This window comes from Podarcis muralis, chromosome 4 (genome assembly GCF_964188315.1).
Source record: "Podarcis muralis chromosome 4, rPodMur119.hap1.1, whole genome shotgun sequence".
Taxonomy (NCBI): domain Eukaryota; kingdom Metazoa; phylum Chordata; class Lepidosauria; order Squamata; family Lacertidae; genus Podarcis; species Podarcis muralis.
This window is the reverse complement of record NC_135658.1, coordinates 101874656-101890753: the sequence shown is the minus strand read 5'-3', so window position 1 is coordinate 101890753 and position 16098 is coordinate 101874656. Positions and strand designations below refer to the sequence as shown.

The 16098-nt window shown below is 41.7% G+C and overlaps 1 long non-coding RNA gene across 1 annotated transcript; it reads left to right on the top strand.

The window, feature by feature from the left end:
- The first annotated feature begins 687 nt into the window (after positions 1–687).
- LOC144327392 (uncharacterized) lies at positions 688–15510 on the top strand. The gene is made up of 3 exons (XR_013392476.1): positions 688–824; positions 13719–13823; positions 15427–15510. It is a non-coding gene; the product is annotated as an uncharacterized LOC144327392 (long non-coding RNA).
- The last annotated feature ends 588 nt before the right edge of the window (positions 15511–16098 follow it).

Here is a 16098-nt window from a genome sequence, read left to right as displayed (position 1 = left end):
GATGCACAAACTACCCCAGAAGGAACATGGCATTTCTCCCCTGACTACCTTTCCCCTAACACTCCATACACCCCTTCCTGTACCACAAAGATATCAAAGAAACCACAGGGTCAAATGGGAGGAGCTCACAGTATGAACTCCTCCCTGAGCCAGCATTTTCAAGAAGAGAAGCAACAGTGCCGTCTTCTCCTATGTTTTGTTTCTTATATTACCTCCCAATTCAGTAAGGTATAGTGAAGTTCCTTTCAGGCCACTAATGCAACAAAATCTTCCTAAGAACTGGTGCAGATTTTGGGCAGAAAATGTGACTGCTATGTGCATGCCAATTGCCAGAGGAGTGGCCATGTCAATCTGTTGAGTCTTGTGGTATCTTCAAGTCTTTAAGGTGACACAAGACTCTTTGTTTCTTCTACATGCCTGTGTTTGACATGGTGAACATGCTAAATTGTTAACAAGAAATGAGGGCCTATAAATACACACTAGGGAGCAACTTCCAGTTGAGCCTCTCTAACCACAAGTCTACTATGTGTGCTGATCTCTTTGGAGACATATGTCACAGAGTTCATGGAAAGTCTATAGTGTATTGGAAGCTCCTTTCACCAGGTCTCCACTGGATGTGCAGCCTTTTTGGAGAGTTTACCTGCACCTTATATCTGTCTCCACATGTTCCCCTCACCTACCAAGGATGTCACTTCCAATTGAGAGCATGCTCATATACCACTGGGGCTATGCTGTCTGCAGGTGTCTGCTGCTGTTTGTCACCGTTCACCTCAGCCCCCTGAGAATGTCAATTCCAATAGAGAGGAAGAATATATCTGCATGAGGTAAGGATTTGATATGATGGAGATGACAATGAATGCTGTGGCTGGCATACATTTTGCTAAGGCTGCTCAAAGGATTTTTGAAGAGAAAGGGTTTTTTGTTTTTGATGGATATTTATATGCAAAAAAAACCCTGCCAAAATACTTGCATATGGATGACAAGTTCCAGTCTATTTAAATGCATCGGTCAGGCTTCTTTTCCTTCCCACCCGCTGCTCTTAAGATAATTATAATTGGTATGCTAATTTGGGTTATGAAATGGCCACTTTAGATAGATATTTCACAATCCCACTATATAATATCAATAGATTGGGGCATCATTTTAACTGTTACTGGGAATTATGAATATTTACTTGCCTATTAGCTTAATTTCAACTCTGCCTTTCTATCCTGAAGGATCCCCAAGGCGGCTTACATAAAATAATAGCATTGTTAGAAGAGTGATCTATGAGTAAGATAATTGCAAGGATTACTGAAATCTGTATGCAAAACACTTTGAGAAGCTACTATATCAATATTAAATAGAAAGTTAAATCTTATGTTAGGTTATAAATGTGGGGAGTAAGTCTAAAGCCCAGATTTCGTATTTATAAATTGCTGCGCATGGGGAGGCTTGGCTATTCCTCCAGCACATGGAAATCTGTGTCTTGGAACAAATCTGATCAGGTGTTATCTTCTCCATCTGGGCACATCCTTGAAAATGGTCAGGATGCTCTGTATGGAGTGATTTTTAACCATTCCAGACTGCCCTAATTACAGTCTTCCCAACCTGTGAATCAAACACAGCCCTCAGCCACGTGCAGCAGCTTTGGTATGCTCTTATTACTACCACCTATTTGGGACTGCTAAAACAAGGAGGAAGGTGGTTGAGCATCTGTGAGTCTCCTGCTATCAGGGACAGAATATGGTCTCTCAAATTTCAGTGGCACCCTTGTGATGCCAAAATTAACCCCCCCCCCACACACACACCTTCCATTCTGTGCATGCACTATGTCATAGTTGCAATGTCCTACAGTGCCCCCTTTGGCCTGGCACTGCAATGCCCTGCAGTGTAGCCCCTTGGCTTGGGTTCATTAAGCTTCTCTGCAGTCTCCTTAAGGTCCTTCAGTAATCCTTTCACACATTTGTCATCTAAAGGTCCAATGACATTTGTGGCTTGTTTCTTGGTTCTGGTGCAATTAATCTTACAAGGAAGAAGAAGCCCACCGGAAAAAATATATACACAATATTTGTCTTTCTCTTGAAAGGTTCCTTCATATATTTTCTTTTTCAGTACTACAATGAAAGAATTCCAATTGTCTGTCAGTTTACAGTGCATTTTTTTCTTTTTTCTTTTTTATATAAATTTTTATTGGTTTTCCAAACACATAATAAAAGCAAACAATAAACAGAACAAAACATACAAACATATAAACATGTATAATTTCATAGACTTATTTTCATGCACCTTGCTTCGCGGACTTCCCCATACCTCCCCTTTTCTGCATCCTTGTTTTTACCTTTCTTCAGCAATCCTCCAACTAATTATTTAGTTCACTTTCATTACATTCTTATTTCCTTAACTTATTGTTTACAGTTGCAATTCTCTATTTCTTAACACCTTAACATCTCAGTGCTCCTCCATTTTACAGCAATTTTTAAGATAAATTTTAAATTTCTTCCAGTCTTCTTCCACTGTCTCTCTCCCCTGGTCACGAATTCTGCCGGTCATCTCTGCCAGTCCCATGTAGTCAATCACCTTCGCTTGCCATTCTTCCAGAGTGGGTAGTTCTTGTGTCTTCCAATACTTTGCCAGAAGAATTCTTGCTGCTGTAGTAGCATACATAAAAAACGTCCTATCCTTTCTTGACACCAATTGGCCGACCATGCCCAGGAGAAAAGCCTCAGGTTTCTTAGGAAAGGTCCATTTAAGGACTTTCTTAATTTCATTATAGATCATTTCCCAAAAGACTTTACTCTTCGGGCAGGTCCACCAAAGGTGATAAAAGGTACCTTCAGTCTCATTACATTTCCAACATTTGTTATTGGGCAAATGGTAATTTTTTGCGAGCTTGACTGGGGTCATGTACCACCTGTAAATCATTTTCATTATATTTTCTCTCAAGGCATTACATGCCGTAAACTTAACACCGGTGGTCCATAACTGTTCCCAGTCAGCAAACATAATGTCATGACCAATATCTTGTGCCCATTTAATCATAGCTGATTTCACCGTTTCATCCTGTGTATTCCATTTCAACAGCAAGTTATACATTCTTGACAGGTTCTTAGTATTGGGTTCTAACAGCTCTGTTTCTAGTTTTGACCTCTCCATCTGGAAGCCTATTTTCCTGTCCTGTTTAAATACCTCGTTTATCTGAAGGTAATGCAGCCAGTCTCGTACTTTAGACTTTAATTTCTCATAACTCTGTAGTTTAACTATTTCACCGTCTTGTTCTATAATTTCACAATATTTTGGCCATTTGGACTCCATATTTAGTTTTTTAGTCTCTTTAGCTTCCATTGGTGATAGCCACCTGGGAGTTTTACTTTCCAATAGATCTTTGTATCTCATCCAAACATTGTATAATGCTTTCCTAACAATATGGTTTTTAAAGCCTTTATGCAATTTTACCTTGTCATACCATATATATGCATGCCAACCAAATCTATTATCAAACCCTTCCAGATCCAAAATGTCTGTATTCTCAAGAAGCAGCCATTGTTTCAGCCAGCAGAAAGCTGCCGATTCATAGTAAAGTCTTAAGTCCGGCAGGGCAAACCCCCCTCTGTCTTTTGCATAAGTTAAAATCTTAAATTTTATTCTGGGCTTTTTGCCCTGCCAGACAAATTTAGATATGTCTTTCTGCCACTTCTTGAAACAGTCCATCTTGTCCAAAATCTGCAGCGTCTGAAATAAAAACAACATTCTAGGCAATACATTCATCTTGATGACAGCAATTCGGCCTAACAAGGAAAGTCTCAACCTTGACCATATTTCTAGATCTTTCTTTACTTCTGTCCAACATTTATCATAATTGTCCTTAAATAAGTTCACATTCTTAGAAGTCAAGTTTACCCCCAGGTACTTCACTTTTTTTGTTATCACTAAACCTGTTTCACTCTGAAACTTCTCTTTTTCAGCCATTGTTAGATTTTTTTCCAACACTTTAGTTTTCTGTTTGTTCAGTTTAAATCCTGCTACTTGACCAAATATCTCAATTAGTTCTAATACTGTTTTAGTACTAGTATCTGGCTGTTGCAAAGTCAATACTAGGTCATCTGCAAATGCCCTTAGTTTGTAATGTCTGGCTCCGACCTGAACTCCTTTAACCAACTGGTCCCCTCTAATCCTGTTCAACAAAACCTCCAGGACTGATATAAAAAGTAAAGGGGATATTGGGCATCCCTGTCGTGTACCTTTTTCTATAGGTATTTCTTCCGTAACCACATTATTTACAATTAACTTTGCTTTTTGTTTGGAATATATAGCACCTATACCGTTTTCGAAACCTTGGCCTACCCCTATCCCTTGGAGATTCTTCTTCATAAAGCTCCAGCAAATATTATCAAAGGCTTTCTCCGCGTCCACAAAAATTAAAACAGCCTTCCTATTAATGTCCACCTCTAACAGTTCCAAAATGTCTATAATGTTCCTCACGTTATCTGACATATGTCTCCCTGGGAGAAAGCCAGTTTGGTCCTTATGAATCTCCCCTACCAACACTCTCTTCAGTCTTTTTGCCAAAATGTCTGCAAAAAATTTATAATCCACATTAAGTAGTGATATAGGGCGGTAGTTTTTAACCTGGTTCTTTTCAGTCTCAGTTTTCGGTATAAGTGAGATAAAAGCTTCTTTCCACGATTCAGGTGCCTTTTCCCCCTCAAGAATTTCATTACAAACTTCCTTCAATGGTTGTACTAACCATTCCTTCAGTGCCTTGTAATATCTAGCAGTCAAACCATCTGGTCCTGGAGATTTTCCCAATTGCATATTCTGAATGGCACCCTCTATTTCTTGTCCTGTTATTTCCTCATTCAAAATCATTTTACTTTGCTCTGAAATCTTTGGTAATCCAAACTTCTTAATAAATTCTTCTATTTCCTGTTCATTAACTGGGCCTTGTGCATATAATTTCCTGAAGAAACTTTGGAAGCAATTACTTATCTCATTTGGTTTGTGGATAATCTTTCCGTCCATTTCCAAACTTGTCACAGTGTTCAGTTTTTGCCTTTTTTTCAGTTGCCATGACAGAAGTTTCCCACATTTGTCTGCCGATTCAAATGTCTTTTGTCTCATTTGCTTTATTTTCCATTCTATCTCTTGATTCATCAGTTCCATGTATTGCATCTGATAGTACCTTATTTCCCTCAAAATCTCATGAGACTTTGGTTTGGACCTCAATTTCTTTTCACCTTCTTTCATCTTTTCCAAGATTTTTTCTTTCCTCTCATTCTGTTTTTTCCTCTTTATGGAGTTTTGTTGTATTAGGAAACCTCGCATCACGGCCTTGCTTGCGTCCCAAATTATTCTTTTTTCCACATCAGTTCTCAAGTTTATCTCAAAGTAATCTTTCAATGTTTTTTGGGCCTTCTTGTAAATTTCTTCATCTCTAAATAGGGTGTCATTCATCCTCCATCTAAAGGATCCAGTTGTTGTTAGTTTCATCTCCATCTTTACAGCGTTATGGTCGGAGCAAGTCTTTGGGCAGATTTCTACCTTTTTTATCCTTGGCGCCATACTACTAGTTACCCAAATTTGGTCGATTCTTGTCCATGTCATTTTCGCTTCAGAGAAAAAAGTTCCCTCTCTCTCAAGGGGGTTCCTTACTCTCCAGATGTCAATCAAGTCCAGTGTTTCGGTCATTTCAAAGAAAGTCTTTGGTAATCTCCCTTCCTTAGAAATTATTTGTCTCTGGCACAAGGTACAGTGTATTTTTTTCCAGTCATGCATAGTGTGTTATTTTACTATGGCTGGAGATTTGCAGATAGCTCTAAACTCAGCTGTTGTGAGTAGGGTTGTTTTCTCCTAATATTATGAAATTAGAGTATGATTTCATGGCTTTACAACATCCTCCTGTCTTGTTGCTGGAGTGGCAAGTTGTAAAGCCAGAAAATCATTGTGTGTTCGTTCAAAACTTTTTTGTAAAAGAATTACTACTTTCTTCTGCGATATATTTTCAATAGAAAAGAAAGATTAGTCACTTTCAGGGCCTGTAGTGGTCTACAAATGTGTAAAGATAATCTGTAGTAACATTAATTTTCTGACCCTTCTATCCCTCCTCAAGTTGATTACAGACAGTTTTGAACTATGTGAAAAGGGTTAGAAAAGAAACGACAGTACTATAGCAGGCACTTTGTTTTCATGTAAGAGTAGAACACAGCCACGGTTTTGTATGAATAATTATACAGAATTCAGTGCAGCAAATATTACACAGAGTAGGCGGAAATCTCTTAAATGTAGGTATGTTTTGCTCTGCTCTACTTTTTCCTTCAGCTGAGCATTATCATACTTAAAATTATCTGTTGAATATCCATTTCTCACAGAGAATTCTCTGGAGCTTGCAGCCTTGTGGAGTGTTGGTGTAAAGCAGAGTTCCGTGCCCAGCGGAAGGATGAGGAGTACGTACTACATACTCTATATTGCTTTATTTACAGTTCAAAGCTGATATATTACAGAAAGACATCTTGCCTCTGCCGGAGCAGATAATGCATCCTCTCTCCTCGACAGCTTGGAGAGAATCACACAGTGAAAAACAGGAAACCAGTGTACGTCACATCCAGTCTCCCTTTCCCGTGAGAAACTCCAACAGTACAGACTGTGGAATGTAAACACCTGTCTCGTGACAAGCCCTTTCGCTGCACAGTGAAGGAAAGCAGAAACCAACATCCTCCCCCTTTCTGTGAACATCACTGGGCAGCGTGTTCGTACAATATCAGTACAAACCCAACTTCTGCACATAGGTACAGTGTTGATCCCTTGATACAATCTTGGACAATACATCAGCAGGAATTTCATTACCTGGCATATAGGACACCGTTACGAGTCCCTTCTGAATACATTCCCTAGCATGCTGCAACTTTAATTGCAAGTGCTTCGTGCTTTGCTTACAACCTTCAGACTTCAGCAAAGCCAAACATGCTTTGTTGTCCTGGTAAACCTGGATTGGACATTTGACAGGAATTTTCATATCTTTGCACAATTGTACTAACCATTCACAATCCTTAAGTGAATAAGACAGTGCATTCAGTTCAGCTTCACAAGTACTTAAGCTAACTGTTGTTTGCTTCTTGCATGACCAATCAAACAGACCCTGATTGTACATGTAGCAAACTCCAGACGTACTTTTCCTGTCTGCAGTGTCACTTCCAAAACTTGCATCTGCAAATATCTCAAGACCACCAGATTTCTGATTGTTAAATCTCAGTCTGTAATGCATAGTGCCTTTCAAATACCGCGCTATGCGTTTCAGAGCTTTCCAATCCTTGACACTAGGATTGTTGACTTGTCTGCTTAGCAAATTACAGCTAACAGCAATGTCTGGTCTTGAACATCTGGCAATGAAGTTTAGCTTGCCTAGCACACTTCTGTATAGTGTAGTGTCAGAAAATGCTTCTTCAGTGTCATCTACCTGATAACCTGTTATCATCGGTGTGTCTACAGGGTTAGCATCCATCAGGTTTAGTTTGCTTAACACATCAGCAATTTTCCGTGACTGGTGTACTAGAATGTTACCATTTTGATCTCTCTCTATTTCCAGAGATAGATAGTTGTTTACCTCACCAAGATCTTTCATGTCAAAGTGCTCTTTCAGTTGAGCTAGGGCGTTATTGTACATTGCGACATCTTTCCAAAAGAATAATAAATCATCAACATAAAACAAACAGTACAGTTTCTTCTGCCCCTCCTCTTTGACAAATACACATGGATCAGCTTTCCCTTGCTTAAAACCTAGAGAAAACAATACTTCAGTGAGTTTCGTGTGCCAACACCGTGCACTTTGTTTGAGACCATAAAGGGATTTCTTCAGAGCACAAACAAATCCCTGTTTTACCTGTACGCCATCAGGTGGAAGCATATAAAGTGATTCATCTAGAGATCCGTACAGAAAAGCTGTATTAATATCATGGTGACTAATGTGTAGATTTTCCTCTGCAGCTCGCTTGAGCATAAGCCTAATGCTTTCATACCTCACTGTGGGTGAGTAGGTCTCGTGATAGTCTTCACCTGGTATCTGTGCAAAACCTCTGGCTACCAATCTGGCTTTGTGTCTGACTATCTTGCCATTTTGATCTGTCTTCGCTTTGAAGACCCATTTGCTTCCAAGCAGTTTCATTCCTGGAACTACTGGAACTAGTTCCCATGTTTTGTTCCTTTCCAAGGAATCAAGCTCAGCCTTCATGGCATTTAACCATGGCTCAGCTTCCTTTGAATCCAAACCCTGGATTTCTTGGAAACTTGAAGGTTCAAATACCTTCTTGGAGCTTTTAACAGCTGTTACTGCTATCGTAGCAAACTCATCAGCAAATCTCTTTGGAGGTTTGCCCTTTGTGGCTCTTTGTGACCTACGAATGAGCCTTAAGTCTTCAACACTCTCCTCTTCCTTCTTAGGAGAAAAACGACCTATTGTGAACAATGGTTCCTCCAATTCTTGATCAGAGCTTTCAGAGGGTCGCATAGAGGCTTTCGCACTCTTGAAATCCTCTGAATCACCCGATTCAGTTTCAGATTCAGACTCAGAACCTTCATCAGTGGGTTGTTGTGGTTGCTTTTGACTATCCTCAGTCTCATCACCGTCATCAGGATAACATTGGAAAATTCCCACATTCTCCCCCCACTTTGCATTGTACTCAACACTTCTCGTGAGCTTAATTGTCTTAGAGTCAGTCATCATTATTCTGTAAGACCCTTTCTGATAACCTAGAAAGATACCATGCAATCCACGCTTGTCTAACTTGGAGTTTTGTGGTGAATGAACCCACATGTCAGAACCAAAAATTTTCATGTGTTTGATGTATGGCTTCTTGCCAAACATCTTCTCATAGGGGGTACAACCAATCGCTGAAGATAACCTGCGATTGTAACTGTAAACAAAACACGAGAGAGATTCGGCCCAATAACTCTCTGGAAGATTGGCATCATGCAGCAAGGTTTTTAATCCTTGAAGCAATGTCTGATTTGCCCGTTCCGCAAGTCCATTCTGCCATGGCGAGCGAGGACTAGACAAATCGTGTTGAATTCCTTTCTCAGTCAGAAAAGCTTCAAACTGCTGAGAAGTGAATTCTCCCCCGCGATCACTGAAAAGGGTCTTTATCTTCTTACCATGCACATTTTCCAACCAAGCACAGAATTCCTTGAACCTAGGAAAAGCCTCTGATTTCTGCTTGAGATTGTACACAAAAATATACCTCGAAAATGCGTCAATGAGAACCATGAAGTACCTATTGCCACCCAAAGAGGGCGCTAGTGGTCCAACCAAATCAGCATGAACAACCTGGTATGGTTCCGTAGCTTGCCTACTAGACACCTTACCTTTCGCAGCCATTTTCACCTTGTTTGCTGCGCATGCTTTGCACTTCATGTGGTACCTGCAGGGTTTAATAGTCATACCTTCAACTAAGGCAGGCATTTTAGATACTGCCTCAAAATGCAAATGACCAAATTTTCGATGAAAATCATGAATACATCCTGCATGCAAACTTTTGTTAGAACCTGCAATGCAACAAGTGTCATCCTGCACAACATCATCATAATACAAAACAAACAAACGATCAACATATTCAGCATGCAATACATAGTCATTTTTCTTTGTGATGATGCACTTTTTGTTCTTGAAGGACACGTCAATGTTCCGCTCAATTAGCTGTCCTACGCTGAGCAAGTTATGTTTGGAATCTGGCACGTAAAGGACATTCTGTATCGATAAGTCCAAACTGTGAAGAACAACAGTTCCGTAGCCTTTACTGGGAATAGTGTGGTCATCCGCCTGGTGAATCGCACCTTCCTGCGGTGTAAAAGACACAAACAGTCTTTTATCGTTGCACATGTGGTGGGTTGCCGCCGAATCAACAACGAAGAAAGATCTAGACTTCTTCTGGACCTCTGCAACCTTTGGAGTGAAGCGTGAAACCATAGCCTTGTGCTGTGTTGTCCTAGACACCGGACCTTTGCCTTTGCCTCGGCCTTTTCCGCGCGATGAGCTTTCGCTGCGCTGCTCTGTCTTGGCCTTGGGATATCTGCATTCCCTCTTCATATGGCCTAGACGTCCACACGAGTAGCATTTCACTGCCTTCAAAGCTTTGGCGCCATCTGGTGGTTCCACTGCACTATGGGATGACGTCTGTGAAGACTCCCCCTTGCCCATGCAGCTAGCACCCCGGCGATCTGCTTCATTCTGAATCACGGCAGTAACAAAGTCCACTGTCAGCTGAGCGGTTGGCTGCACAGCAATCTGGGTTGCAACAGACTCCCAACCTGAACCCAAAGATTGTAGTATCATGAAAGAATACACAGCCTCTGGAAAGTTGAGTCCTCTCTGTTGCAGCTCATGTCTCAGATTCTGCATCTCCATTAGATGTAAACGCACATCTCCACCTTCAGCAAGAGCCATATTATGCAGCTTGTTGAAGTAAAACATGGTAGATCCAGCTTCTGTCCTTAAGTGAGCCTCTCTCAAAGAATCCCAAATTTCTCTGGCTGAGGTCTTATCACGCAATAGACAGAGCTCTTCTGGGGATACTATCAATGTAAGAGTTCCCCGTGCTTTGGAATCCTTAGCATTCCATGCATCTGTAACTGGAGCTGGGGGGGTTTCTGTAATCACCTCAAACAAACCCTCTTTCCGCAGAATTGCCTCTGCATACTGAACCCAGTCCGCATAATTTTTCTTGTTGAGCTTAGGAATCCCACAAGCATCCTGAAGGGCCATCATGACTCTGGCATTAGCCTTCAGCGTCATATATGCTGCTTTAAATCTTGCTGCGTCACTGCTGCAGCTGCTTTATTCCAAAAGCGCACTTAAAAGTTACTTTCGATTTCCCCAGCATAGTAACTTGTGCCTGGGAGCCTTTTGCGTATTCCCGGCAAAACGGCTTTAAAAGTTCAAAGTCCAGCCATAAAGCCATTAACTAGAAGCTGGCAGGCTGCCCGGAGCAGTAGCACATACCTCATCAATCATTTTTACGCGCAGAGCAGATTCCGATCCGATCCGTCCCTCTGCATTCCGATCCTTTGCCGGCACTCCGATTCGACTTCTGGAGCCCATAACCACGTGTTGGTGTAAAGCAGAGTTCCGTGCCCAGCGGAAGGATGAGGAGTACGTACTACATACTCTATATTGCTTTATTTACAGTTCAAAGCTGATATATTACAGAAAGACATCTTGCCTCTGCCGGAGCAGATAATGCATCCTCTCTCCTCGACAGCTTGGAGAGAATCACACAGTGAAAAACAGGAAACCAGTGTACGTCACATCCAGTCTCCCTTTCCCGTGAGAAACTCCAACAGTACAGACTGTGGAATGTAAACACCTGTCTCGTGACAAGCCCTTTCGCTGCACAGTGAAGGAAAGCAGAAACCAACATGGAGATCATGGTCATGAGAAAACTAAACAGATGAGTTTTCAAGAAAAAGATAACGCAAGAGACAACAAACTTCCAGAGAATAAGATAAAATCATGTAGTATGCATTTCACAAGTTAGTGCAGGCAAATACTTCATACCACCGAACAATTACTACTGCTGCTCAGCAGTCATAGCCCTATCAAACTCAACAGTGCTGTTATATGCATCTCATTCTCTGAGAAGTTTCTGGTGTTTCAACGCATATCCTGGGTTTGGTCTTTTCCATATTGGGCTCTACAGCCACCTGTCAAGGAGCTGTCAAAGAGCCAGGTTACCCACCGGACATACATGAAAGGCACAGAATGCTATTAGCTTTTCATTAGCAGAAAAACAAGACAGCAATGTCCCCAGTTCATCTTAACTCAACAAAGGCATTGCTGAAATGAAGCTCCAGGCATGCCCTCTCCTCTGGATCCCTCCCAAGCAGACGAAAGCTGCGTTGAGACATGGGCTCCTCCTTTGGGCCTGTCTGATGCATTGCTCAGCAACATGCAAGATCCTCCTTGAGTGAGGAGCCAAAGGAGGAGGAGAGTCAGCAGAATTGGGGACTGTCAGCAATCATGCTGTGAATCTCAGCTTCTACTCTTGTCCTGGAGGGTCCAACTTCTCCACACACACACACACACACACACACACACACACACACACCCTTGATCACTCAAGTCTCCTGCTTCTATCAGCTCTCGGCTCATCCCTTCTGCTGACTGCTCCTCAGTGTCCCACCAACAGGCTCCCAGCTCTCAGTGTCATCTTCAGAGCCCTCCTTAGGGGGCTCTTGGGCTAACAGCTCCCACCACCACTCCTCTTTATTCTGCCAATTCCCTAACACCACAGCAAGCATTGTAATTCTCCAATGGTTTGACCTCATCCTCAAAGGCTCACTCTTCTGTTGTCTCCCGAGACAGAAGGATGGCAACCAACCAACAAACCAACTAACCAACCAACCAACCAACCAACCAGCCAACCAGCCAGCTGTGCATAAGATAGAAGGGCTCACAGCACCAATGCATCAACACATTCTGCTTTCCCATTAGGTTTCCTCAGTGACATAGCACACTAGATTAATCACAGACATCAAACCAAATTTCTGTACCTGGCTAGTCCCACAATTACTAGGAGTTATAGGAGGAGGACTGGTGCTGTGCAAGTGCCCCTGCTTTTGTGCTTGCACAGAACTGACCGCCCTTCACTTCACACTTCCCCCTCTCACTCCCAGTAAGCAGCTGTGATTCTCTTGATGAAAGGTCAAGTGCACAATCACACCCCTTCCCACCAGCTTATACTGGTAGCTACAGATATAAGTTGATTGAGAATTTAAAGGCTTGACCATCAGGCCTGGGGGACACAGGGGCAGGGAACAGAACCCATTTGGAGCAAATGTGTCTTGTCCACCCCTAGGCTTAGGGCATGGAAGTGAGCAGATACCTCAAGAAGGTTTCCCTCAACACCTGACGTGTTGATAATGGGGAGGGGGACAGAATGAACAGGTATGGCATGCCCTAATTCAAGGAAGGGATTTGATGACACCCATCCATCCAAAGAGAGTGTGTCACCAGAGAGAAACCAAACCGAAGTGACCTTTCCAGGGCACAAGTCTGGTCAGTGTGTATGGAGGTCCTGGGCTGCCGAGACGACAAGGTCCTTCTCTCAGCCTTGCTGATGGGTCCAAAATAAATCCAAGCAAAACATTTGGCATCTGCTTGGCTACAGGAGTTACTGGAAGGCGCCATCCAGCCATCTTACGGATTCCACTTCAGATTTGGGCAGGGTTTACTCCTTAGCCTTTTCCTCTCCTGAAGATATCCCACAAGACAGCAGAGGTTTAGGATCAGGATCAGAGTTTTACTTCTCAGAGTTTTACCTTCCCACATTGATGAGCCCCATCTGCTCATCAAGCATGTGCAAAAACTGCTTCATTTACTGTTGGACCCACTATTGGTTCTGTCCACTCATTCCTTCACATGTAGAGGAAGTCCCTAACTCAATGAGGGCTTGAGACCCATTGGCTACCCTCACTTGGTTTAGCTGGCCAACTCACAGCTTCTGAGAACCACACGTAAGAGCTGAGTGCAGGATGGAGACCAAAGGTGGACAAACAACCCCAGAAGGAGCGTGACAATTCTCCCACCAGAGGTATTACCCCTCTCCTACCACCCCATGATTATGGACAGGCCCCTGTATTAGTAGTGTCTGGCACAGTGTTAGCGATTGTTGCAGGTCCTTTTATGTTGAATAAAGTTGTGGTGCTAGCTAACCCAAAGATAGACATGACTGCAACACTTGAATCTCTGCTAGATTTGCAGGAAGCTGGGTAATACATTCCCCAGCACTCTGGGCACTTCTGGGGACTTCAAGCACCAGAAAGAGAAGTGCTGTACTGCCATCACCATTACAGGCCTGGTAAGTGATGAAAGAGTTCTTTCCTGGCTTGAATTATTGTACTATTCAAGTAAGATAAGAACTAAAGGGGAGAAATTGGGCCAATTCAGAAAATGGTACGTTTATGAGCATATCAAATTTCTATTTCAAAGTACCTCATTACAATATTCAGCAACTTCACTAGTTGCCAACAAAATTTGCCTAGCACAATGTTATGGAAAACAGAGAATTTCTGCCTGGCTACAGTTCTAAGGAATTTTGAAAGAAGTTAGCACAGTTTAGTTGACTAGCATAATCCTTATATTTTAGCTAAAATCAAATTTAAGTTCAAATGCAGGGCACCAAAATTACATGACGGCATTTTGCTGTATCATTAATTGTTTGCACTGTGGGAGAAGTCAGGAAATTAGGAAGCAGCCATTTTTTTATTTTTGTTCCTCACAGAACCTGATTAAGATTTGCTCATATTGCCCTTTGAGAAATGCAGTATGTTTCTGAACCTTTGAATGATTAGCCCACTTAGATATCTTCCCTATTCCCCAAAACAGAGATATAGCACCAGTTTACAGAAGCACTTGGTATGTATTTCCATCTCAATCTGAAGCTTTCCTTTTGAGACCACTTCAAAGTAGAAATACAACCACTGTGTCAATATAGTTCATCAACACGTTAGTGTGTATTCTGTATCCGACTGAAGTCTCATTTTCAAGCCCACAGCCATATGAAATTAAACTTAAATAAAAGCAAAAGGTCAATGCAATTCTCACAACGTAATGAAACGGAGGAAACCACAGAGGAAAGAGCAGGCCAGAATGACTCTGCTTTCTATTCCCAAAGGCAATGCAGGTTAAATTAAGTATCGGCACGAGGCCGGCAGGTAGCTCACTTGCTATATTTCACTAGCATGCTGGCTAGCAAAATTCTTTCTGGAGGAAACAGATTGCTATCACCTATGTGACCGAAGGTTGAGCCAGAAGCACGCAGAAGACAGAGAAAGGTAATTCCATTTATTACCCACCTGCCAATGGTTCATGGAGCAAAACCCAATCACTGATGCATAACATATTCAACTAACAACATAAGCGCCAGTTTCAATCAGACAAGCTGACATGCAGCAACTGGTCAGGGGGATTTTAACTTAGGGATTAATCCAGGGAGAAAACACATCAGTATAGGAAAGGAAGTTCTTAGAATATTTCTGAATATCACTGTCTGTCAGTTTCTCATGACACACGTTGCCAACATTGCACAGACAATCAATAGGGTAAGAGGGTGGGTCTTTGACTCTTACCCCTACTTTCCCTTGGGGCAGTTGTTCAACAGCCATCTAACAAAGCCATGGAGCAACGTGTCCATTGCATTGCTGACGGCTGCTCTGAAGTGCTGCTTGGATTGGTTCAGGATACATAAATATTTATTGACTTTGGGGTAAACAGTTCAGCTTTGACATGAACAGAGGGGAGCTTGTCCAGCTGTAGTTATAGGACTGTGCATATACTTGCCTTATGGAATCATGAAGATTGCATGGAGAACTCTAGTCCCATTGTGCTGGCAACTGTACAAATTCATAATCATCCTCTTCAAATAATCTGTATTGAGAACTGTTTCCTTGTATGTATGCTAGATGGCGCAAGAGCACACAAACGGCTTTCGGTGTGTCCGGATTAAATGTTCTTGCTGATCAAGAACAAAGAAGCATGCAAGGTTGTTCAACCATGTTTTATTTCTGACAAATGACTGCAAAAATCTTTCAGCAATCTTTCTCTATAGGTTTATTTCGAGTATCCACGATTATTTTATTTGAAAAAATTAATGGTTTGTCAGCTTTTTCTTTGCAGACTTGTGAACAATAACAAAACAAGACAAAAATGAACAGATCAGCCTTCAATGTTGCCATGTTACTGAATATATTGAATAGCAAAACAAAACAGAAAGGCAGACTTCTCTAACAGCACTCTTACAATGAAACCATTATTACAACGGTGGTCTAAATTGCTCATCTGATATGCTAGTGCTGTACTAAACTCTTATCGCAGAAAATGCAGAAATGTGTGAAGTTTTCAAGGTCATGGTCTTCCCACTGCAAAAACATAATGATTGGTAATGCAATAAAAGAAACAAACAAGCAAACAAACAAACAAAAGCCATTTGGACCTGAGATCCCAACTTATATTTCCAGGACTCCAGCCATGGATGTGTGAACTAGTACTTTAGTGCTGAACCAAAATCCTGATAAATTTAGAACTGTAAAGAATTATTGACATGAGTTGAATGGCAAAGTTCAGAGTCAGATTTT